Source organism: Camelus ferus, unplaced genomic scaffold, assembly GCF_009834535.1.
Source record: "Camelus ferus isolate YT-003-E unplaced genomic scaffold, BCGSAC_Cfer_1.0 contig617, whole genome shotgun sequence".
In the NCBI taxonomy this organism is placed as follows: domain Eukaryota; kingdom Metazoa; phylum Chordata; class Mammalia; order Artiodactyla; family Camelidae; genus Camelus; species Camelus ferus.
The window spans coordinates 167,179-177,012 of NW_022589666.1; positions in this window are offsets into that span (position 1 = coordinate 167,179).

A 9,834-nucleotide genomic window follows, 5' to 3' on the forward strand; every position below is an offset into this window, starting at 1 on the left:
AAACTGCAGGAACTTCAGACCGGCACTAAGAAACAGACTGAGATACCAGAGTAAAATTTTCTCCTGCAACCCATTCACTTTGTGCTAGAAAAACGAACATCTCTCCACATGCTCATTTCTGAGAGATATGTGTGTGAAAGCCGTCCTTCTCCTAGCTTGTAGGGAACACAAAGTTTCTTTTCAGTTGCAAACTCCACTCCATATATATATAGGGGTAGGTACTAGCTCCAACTCGGTTTTACAGTGAAAACTGTAGGAACTTCAAACTGGAAGTAGGAAACAGACTGAGAAACCAGAGTAAAATTTCTCCTGCAACCCTTTCCCTTGGTGCTAGGTGAACGAACGTCTCTCCACATGCTCAGTTCTGAGTGCTAATTGTGTGTGAAAGCCTTCCTTCACCTAGCTTGTTGGGAACACAAAGGTTCTTTTCAGTTGCAAACTCCACTCTAAACATATATATGTGGAGGTACTAGAACAAACTCGGTTTTACATTGAAAACTGCAGGAACTTCAAACCGGCACTAGGAAACAGACTGAGAAAACAGAGTAAAACTTTCCCCTGCACCTCCTTCCCTTGGTGCTAGATGAAGGAACGTCTCTCCACAGGCTCAGTTCTGAGAGATAAGAGTGTGTGTAAGCCGTCCTTCACCTTGTTTTTTGGGAACACAAAGTTTCTTTTCAGTTACAAACTCCAATCCATATATATATATGGGGAGGTACTAGCTCCAACTCGGCTTTACAGTGAAAAATGCAGGAACTTCAAACCGGCACTAGGAAACAGACTGAGAAACCAGAGTAAATGTTTCCCCTGCATCCTTTTCCCTTGGTGCTAGATGAACGAAAGTCTCTCCAAATGCTCAGTTCTGAGAGATATGTGTGTTTCAATGCCGTTGTTCACCTAGCTTGTTGGGAAAACAAAGTTTCTTTTCAGTTGCAAACTCCAATCCATACATATATATGGGGAGGTACTAGCTCCAACTCTGTTTTACAGTGAAAACTGCAGGAACTTGAAACCGGCACTAGGAAACAGACTGAGATACCAGAGTAAAATTTTCTCCTGGAAACCATTCCCTTGTTGCTAGATGAACGATCGTCTCTCCACATGCTCAGTTCTGAGAGATATGTGTGTGAAAGCCGTCCTTCACCTAGCTTGTTGTGAACACAAAATTTCTTTTCATTTGCAAACTCCACTCCATATATATATAGGGGGAGGTACTAGCTCCGACTCGGTTTTACAGTGAAAACTGCAAGAAATTCAAACCGGCACTAGGAAACAGACTGAGAAACCAGAGTAAAAAGTTTCTCCTGCAACCAGTTCCCTTGGTGCTAGGTGAACAAACGTCTGTCCACATGCTCAGTTCTGAGAGATAAGTGTGTGTGAAAGTCCTACTTCACCTAGGTTTTTGGGAATACAAACGTTCTTTTCAGTTGCAAACACCAATCCATTCATATATATGGGGAGATACTAGCTCCGACTCGGTTTTACAGAGAAAACTGCAGGAACTTCAAACCGGCCCTAGGAAAAAGACGGAGAAACCTGTGTAAATGTTTCTCCAGCAAACCGTTCCCTGGGTGTTAGGTGAACGAACGTCTCTCCACATGCTCAGTTTTGAGAGTTAAGTGTGTGTGAAAGCCGTCCTTCAACTAGCTTGTTGGGAAAACAAACGTTCTTTTCAGTTGCAAACTCCACTCCTTGCATATATAGGGGGAGGTACTAGCTCCAACTCGGTTTTACAGTGAAAAGTGCAGGAACTTCAAACCGGCACTAGGAAAAAGACTGAGAAACCAGAGTAAAAGTTTCTCCTGCATCATTTTCCCTTGGTGCTAGATGAACGAAAGTCTCTCCACATGCTCAGTTCTGAGAGATATGTGTGTTTCAATGCCGTTGTTCACCAGCTTGTTGGGAAAACAAAGTTTCTTTTCAGTTGCAAACTCCAAACCATACATATATATGCGGAGGTACTAGCTCCAACTCGGTTTTACAGTGAAAACTGCAGGAACGTGTAATCGGCACTAGGAAACAGACAGAGATAACAGAGTAAAATTTTCTCTTACAACCCATTCCCTTGGTGCTAGATGAACGAACGTCTCTCCACATGCTCAGTTCTGAGAGATATGTGTGTGAAAGCCGTCCTTCTCCTAGCTTGTAGGGAACTCAAAGTTTCTTTTCAGTTGCAAACTACACTCCATACATATATAGGTGGAGGTACTAGATACAATCGGTTTTACAGTGAAAACTGCAGGAACTTCAAACCGGCAGTAGGAAACAGACTGAGAAACCAGAGTAAAAGTTTCCCCTGCAACCCTTTCCCTTGGTGCTAGGTGAACGATCGTCTCTCCACATGCTCTTTTCTGAGAGATAAGTGTGTGTGAAAGCCGTCTTTCACCTAACTTGTTGGGAAAACAAAGTTTCTTTTCAGTTGCAAACTCCACTCCATACATATATAGGGGGAGGTACTAGCTCCAACTCGGTTTTACAGTGAAAACTGCAGGAACTTCAAACCGGCACTAGGAAACAGACTGAGAAACCAGAGTAAAAGTTTCTACTGCAACCCGTTCCCATGGTGCTAGGTGAACGATCGTCTCTCCACATGCTCAGTTCTGAAGTGTTAAGTGTGTGTTAAAGCCGTCCTTCACCTAGCTTATTGGGAACACAAAGTTTCTTTTCAGTTGCAAACTCCACTCTATACATATATGTGGGTAGGTACAAGCACCAACTCGATTTTACAGTGAAAACTGCAGGAACTTCAAACCGGCACAAGGAAACAGACTGAGAATCCAAAGAAAAGTTTCTCCTGCAACCCGTTCCCTTGGTGCTAGGTGAACAAACGTCTCTCCACATGCTCAGTTATGAGAAATAAGTGTGTTTGAAAGTCGTACTTCACCTAGCTTGTTGGGAACACAAAGGTTCTTTTCAGTTGCAAACACCAATCCATTCATATATATATGGGGAGATACTAGCTCCGACTCGGTTTTACAGAGAAAACTGCAGGAACTTCAAACCGGCCCTAGGAAACAGACGGAGAAACCAGTGTAAATGTTTCTCCTGCAACCCGTTCCCTTGGTGCTAGGTGAACGAACGTCTCTCCACATGCTCAGTTCTGAGAGATAAGAGTGTGTGAAAGCCTTCCTTCAACTATCTTGTTGGGAAAACAAATGTTCTTTTCAGTTGCAAACTCCAATCCTTGCATATATAGGGGGTGGTACTAGATCCAACACGGTTTTACAGTGAAAAATGCAGGAACTTCAAACCGGCACTAGGAAACAGACTGAGAAACCAGAGTAAAACTTTCCCCTGCACCTCCTTCCCTTGGTGCTAGATGAACGAACGTCTCTCCACATGCTCAGTTCTGAGAGATAAGAGTGTGTGTAAGCCGTCCTTCACCTTGTTTGTTGGGAACACAAAGTTTCTTTTCAGTTACAAACTCCAATCCATATATATATATGGGGAGGTACTAGCTCCAACACGGTTTTACAGTGAAAAATGCAGGAACTTCAAACCGGCACTAGGAAACAGACTGAGAAACCAGAGTAAATGTTTCTCCTGCATCCTTTTCCCTTGGTGCTAGATGAACGAAAGTCTCTCCACATGCTCAGTTCTGAGAGATATGTGTGTTTCAATGCCGTTGTTCACCTAGCTTGTTGGGAAAATAAAGTTTCTTTTCAGTTGCAAACTCCAATCCATACATATATATGGGGAGGTACTAGCTCCAACTCGGTTTTACAGTGAAAACTGCAGGAACTTGAAACCGGCACTAGGAAACAGACTGAGATACCAGAGTAAAATTTTCTCCTGGAAACCATTCCCTTGTTGCTAGATGAACGATCGTCTCTCCACATGCTCAGTTCTGAGAGATATGTGTGTGAAAGCCGTCCTTCACCTAGCTTGTTGTGAACACAAAATTTCTTTTCATTTGCAAACTCCACTCCATACATATATAGGGGGATGTACTAGCTCCGAATCGGTTTTACAGTGAAAACTGCAAGAACTTCAAACCGGCACTAGGAAACAGACTGAGAAACCAGAGTAAAAAGTTTCTCCTGCAACCAGTTCCCTTGGTGCTAGGTGAACAAACGTCTGTCCACATGCTCAGTTCTGAGAGATAAGTGTGTGTGAAAATCCTACTTCACCTAGGTTTTTGGGAACACAAACGTTCTTTTCAGTTGCAAACACCAATCCATTCATATATATGGGGAGATACTAGCTCCGACTCGGTTTTACAGAGAAAACTGCAGGAACTTCAAACCGGCCCTAGGAAAAAGACGGAGAAACCTGTGTAAATGTTTCTCCAGCAAACCGTTCCCTTGGTGCTAGGTGAACGAACGTCTCTCCACATGCTCAGTTTTGAGAGTTAAGTGTGTGTGAAAGCCGTCCTTCACATAGCTTGTTGGGAAAACAAACGTTCTTTTCAGTTGCAAACTCCACTCCTTGCATATATAGGGGGAGGTACTAGCTCCAACTCGGTTTTACAGTGAAAACTGCAGGAACTTCAAACCGGCAGTAGGAAACAGACTGAGAAACCAGAGTAAAAGTTTCCCCTGCAACTCTTTCCCTTGGTGCTAGGTGAACGATCGTCTCTCCACATGCTCTTTTCTGAGAGATAAGTGTGTGTGAAAGCCGTCCTTCACCTAACTTGTTGGGAAAACAAAGTTTCTTTTCAGTTGCAAACTCCACTCCATACATATATAGGGGGAGGTACTATCTCCAACTCGGTTTTACAGTGAAAACTGCAGGAACTTCAAACCGGCACTAGGAAACAGACTGAGAAACCAGAGTAAAAGTTTCTACTGCAACCCGTTCCCATGGTGCTAGGTGAACGATCGTCTCTCCACATGCTAAGTTCTGAAGTGTTAAGTGTGTGTTAAAGCCGTCCTTCACCTAGCTTATTGGGAACACAAAGTTTCTTTTCAGTTGCAAACTCCACTCTATACATATATATGGGTAGGTACAAGCACCAACTCGATTTTACAGTGAAAACTGCAGGAACTTCAAACCGGCACAAGGAAACAGACTGAGAATCCAAAGAAAAGATTCTCCTGCAAACCGTTCCCTTGGTGCTAGGTGAACAAACGTCTCTCCACATGCTCAGTTATGAGAAATAAGTGTGTTTGAAAGTCGTACTTCACCTAGCTTGTTGGGAACACAAAGGTTCTTTTCAGTTGCAAACACCAATTAATTCATATATATATGGGGAGATACTAGCTCCGACTCGGTTTTACAGAGAAAACTGCAGGAACTTCAAACCGGCCCTAGTAAACAGACGGAGAAACCAGTGTAAATGTTTCTCCTGCAACCCGTTCCCTTGGTGCTAGGTGAACGAACGTCTCTCCACATGCTCAGTTTTGAGATATAAGTGTGTGTGAAAGCCTTCCTTCAACTATCTTGTTGGGAAAACAAATGTTCTTTTCAGTTGCAAACTCCAATCCTTGCATATAAAGGGGGTGGTACTAGATCCAACACGGTTTTACAGTGAAAACTGCAGGAACTTCAGACCAGCACTAGGAAACAGACTGAGATACCAGAGTAAAATTTTCTCCTGCAACCCATTCACTTTGTGCTAGAAAAACGAACGTCTCTCCACATGCTCATTTCTGAGAGATATGTTTGTGAAAGCCGTCCTTCTCCTAGCTTGTAGGGAACACAAAGTTTCTTTTCAGTTGCAAATTCCACTCCATATATATATAGGGGGAGGTACTAGCTCCAACTCGGTTTTACAGTGAAAACTGTAGGAACTTCAAACCGGCAGTAGGAAATAGACTGAGAAACCAGAGTAAAAGTTTCACCTGCAACACTTTACCTTGGTGCTAGGTGAACGAACGTCTCTCCACATGCTCTGTTCTGAGAGATAAGTGTGTGTGAAAGCCGTCCTTCACCTATCTTGTTGGGAAAACAAAGTTTCTTTTCAGTTGCAAACTCCACTCCATACATATATAGGGGCAGGTACTAGCTCCAAATCGGTTTTTCAGTGAAAACTGCAGGAACTTCAAACCGGCACAAGGAAACAGACTGAGAAACCAGAGTAAAAGTTTCTCCTGCATACTTTTCCCTTGGTGCTAGATGAACAAAATTCTCTCCACATGCTCAGTTCTGAGAGATATGTGTGTTTCAATGCCGTTGTTCACCTAGCTTTTTGGGAACACAACGTTTCTTTTCGGTTTCAAACTTCATTCCATACATATATAGGGGGAGGTTCTAGATGTAATTCGGTTTTACTGTGAATACTGCTGGAATTCAAACCGGAACTAAGAAACAGACTGAGAAAGCAGAATAAAAGTTTCTCCTGCAGCCCGTTCCCTTGGTGCTAGGTGAACGAACGTCTCTTCACATGCTCAGTTCTGAGTGATAAGTGTGTGTGAAAGCCTTCCTTCACCCAGCTTGTTGGGAACACAAAGGTTCTTTTCACTTGCAAACTTCACTCTATACATATATATGGGTAGGTACAAGCACCAACTCGATTTTACAGTGAAAACTGCAGGAACTTCAAAACGGCACAAGGAAACAGACTGAGAATCCAAAGAAAAGTTTCTCCTGCAACCCGTTCCCTTGGTGCTATGTGAACAAACGTCTCTCCACATGCTCAGTTCTGAGAAATAAGTGTGTGTGAAAGTCGTACTTCACCTAGCTTGTTGGGAACACAAAGGTTCTTTTCAGTTGCAAACACCAATCCATTCATATATATATGGGGAGATACTAGCTCCGACTCGGTTTTACAGAGAAAACTGCAGGAACTTCAAACCGGCCCTAGGAAACAGACGGAGAAACCAGTGTAAATGTTTCTCCTGCAACCCGTTCCCTTGGTGCTAGGTGAACGAACGTCTCTCCACATGCTCAGTTTTGAGAGATAAGTGTGTGTGAAAGCCTTCCTTCAAATATCTTGTTGGGAAAACAAATGTTCTTTTCAGTTGCAAACTCCAATCCTTGCATATATAGGGGGTGGTACTAGATCCAACACGGTTTTACAGTGAAAACTGCAGGAACTTCAGACCGGCACTAAGAAACAGACTGAGATACCAGAGTAAAATTTTCTCCTGCAACCCATTCACTTTGTGCTAGAAAAACGAACATCTCTCCACATGTTCATTTCTGAGAGATATGTGTGTGAAAGCCGTCCTTGTCCTAGCTTGTAGGGAACACAAAGTTTCTATTCAGTTGCAAACTCCACTCCATATATATATAGGGGGAGGTACTAGCTCCAACTCGGTTTTACAGTGAAATCTGTAGGAACTTCAAACTGGAAGTAGGAAAGAGAATGAGAAACCAGAGTAAAATTTCTCCTGCAACCCTTTCCCTTGGTGCTAGGTGAACGAACGTCTCTCCACATGCTCAGTTCTGAGTGCTAATTGTGTGTGAAAGCCGTTCTTCACCTAGCTTGTTGGGAACACAAAGTTTCTTTTCAGTTGCAAAATCCACTCTTAACATACATATGGGGAGGTACTAGCACCAACTCGGTTTAACAGTGAAAACTGCAGGAACTTCAAACCAGCACTAGGAAACAGACTGAGAAACCAGAGTAATAGTCTCTCCTGCAACCAGTTCCCTTGGTGCTAGGTGAGCAAACGTCTCTCCACATGCTCAGTTCTAAGAGATAAGTGTGTGTGAAAGTCGTACTGCAAATAGCTTGTTGGGAACACAAACGTTTTTTTCAGTTGCAAACACCAATCCATTCATATATATGGGGAGATACTAGCTCCGAATCTGTTTTGCAGTGAAAACTGCAGGATCTTCAAACCGGCACTAGGAAACAGACTGAGAAATCCTAGTAAATGTTTCTCCTGCAACCCGTTCTGATCGTGCTAGATGAACGAACGTCTCTCCATATGCTCAGTTCTGAGAGATAAGTGTGTGTGAAAGCCGTCCTTCACGTAGCTTGTTGGGAACACAAAGTTTCTTTTCGGCTTCAAACACCATTCCATACATATATAGGGGGAGGTCCTAACTCCAATTCGGTTTTACAGTGAAAACTGCAGGAAATTCAAACCGGAACTAGGAAACAGACTGAGAAACCAGAGTAAAAGTTTCTCCTGCATCCTTTTCCCTTGGTGCTAGATGAACGAACCTCTCTCCACATGCTCAGTTCTGAGAGATATGTGTGTGTCAAAGCCGTCCTTCACCTAGATTGTTGGGAACACAATGTTTATTTTCAGTTGCAAACACTACTCCTTGCATATATACGGGGAGTTACTAGATTCAACTCGGTTTTACAGTGAAAATTGCAGGAACTTCATACCGGCAGTAGGAAACAGACTGAGAAACCAGAGAAAATTTTCTCCTGCATCCTTTTCCCTTGGTGCTATGTGAACGAACGTCTCTCCACATGCTCTGTTCTGAGAGATATGTGTGTGTCAAAGCCGACCTTCACCTAGATTGTTGGGAACACAATGTTTATTTTCAGTTGCAAACTCCACTCCATTCATATATATGGGGAGGTACTAGCTCCAACTCTGTTTTACAGTGAAAACTGCAGGAACTTCAAACCGGCACTAGGAAATAGACTGAGAAAGCACAGTAAAAAGTTTCTCCTGCAACCCGTTCCCTTGGTGCTAGGTGAACGAACGTCTCTCCACATGCTCAGTTCTGAGAGATATGTGTGTGAAAGCCGTCCTTCTCCTAGCTTGTAGGGAACTCAAAGTTTCTTTTCAGTTGCAAACTACACTCCATACATATATAGGGGGAGGTACTAGCTCCAATCGGTTTTACAGTGAAAACTGCAGGAACTTCAAACAGGAAGTAGGAAACAGAATGAGAAACCAGAGTAAAATTTCTCCTGCAACCCTTTCCCTTGGTGCTAGGTGAACGAACGTCTCTCCACATGCTCAGTTCTGAGTGCTAATTGTGTGTGAAAGCCGTTCTTCACCTAGCTTGTTGGGAACACAAAGTTTCTTTTCAGTTGCAAAATCCACTCTAAACATACATATGGGGAGGTACTAGCACCAACTCGGTTTAACAGTGAAAACTGCAGGAACTTCAAACCGGCACTAGGAAACAGACTGAGAAACCAGAGTAATAGTCTCTCCTGCAACCAGTTCCCTTGGTGCTAGGTGAGCAAACGTCTCTCCACATGCTCAGTTCTAAGAGATAAGTGTGTGTGAAAGTCGTACTGCAACTAGCTTCTTGGGAACACAAACGTTTTTTTCAGTTGCAAACACCAATCCATTCATATATATGGGGAGATACTAGCTCCGAATCTGTTTTGCAGTGAAAACTGCAGGAACTTCAAACCGGCACTAGGAAATAGACTGAGAAAGCACAGTAAAAAGTTTCTCCTGCAACCCGTTCCCTAGGTGCTAGGTGAATGAACGTCACTCCACATTCTCAGTTCTGAGTGTTAAGTGTGTGTGAAATCCGTCCTTCCCCTATCTTGTTGGGAATACAAAGTTTCTTTTCAGTTGAAAACTCCACTCTAAACATATATATGGGGAGGTACTAGAACAAACTCGGTTTTACAATGAAAACTGCAGGAACTTCAAACCGGCACTAGGAAACAGACTGAGAAAACAGAGTAAAACTTTCCCCTGCACCTCCTTCCCTTGGTGCTAGATGAACGAACGTCTCTCCACAGGCTCAGTTCTGAGAAATAAGAGTGTGTGTAAGCCGTCCTTCACCTTGTTTGTTGGGAACACTAAGTTTCTTTTCAGTTACAAACTTCAATCCATATATATATATGGGGAGGTACAAGCTCCAACTCGGTTTTACAGTGAAAAATGCAGGAACTTCAAACCGGCACTAGGAAACAGACTGAGAAACCAGAGTAAATATTTCTCCTGCATCCTTTTCCCTTGGTGCTAGATGAACGAAAGTCTCTCCACATGCTCAGTTCTGAGAGAAATGTGTGTT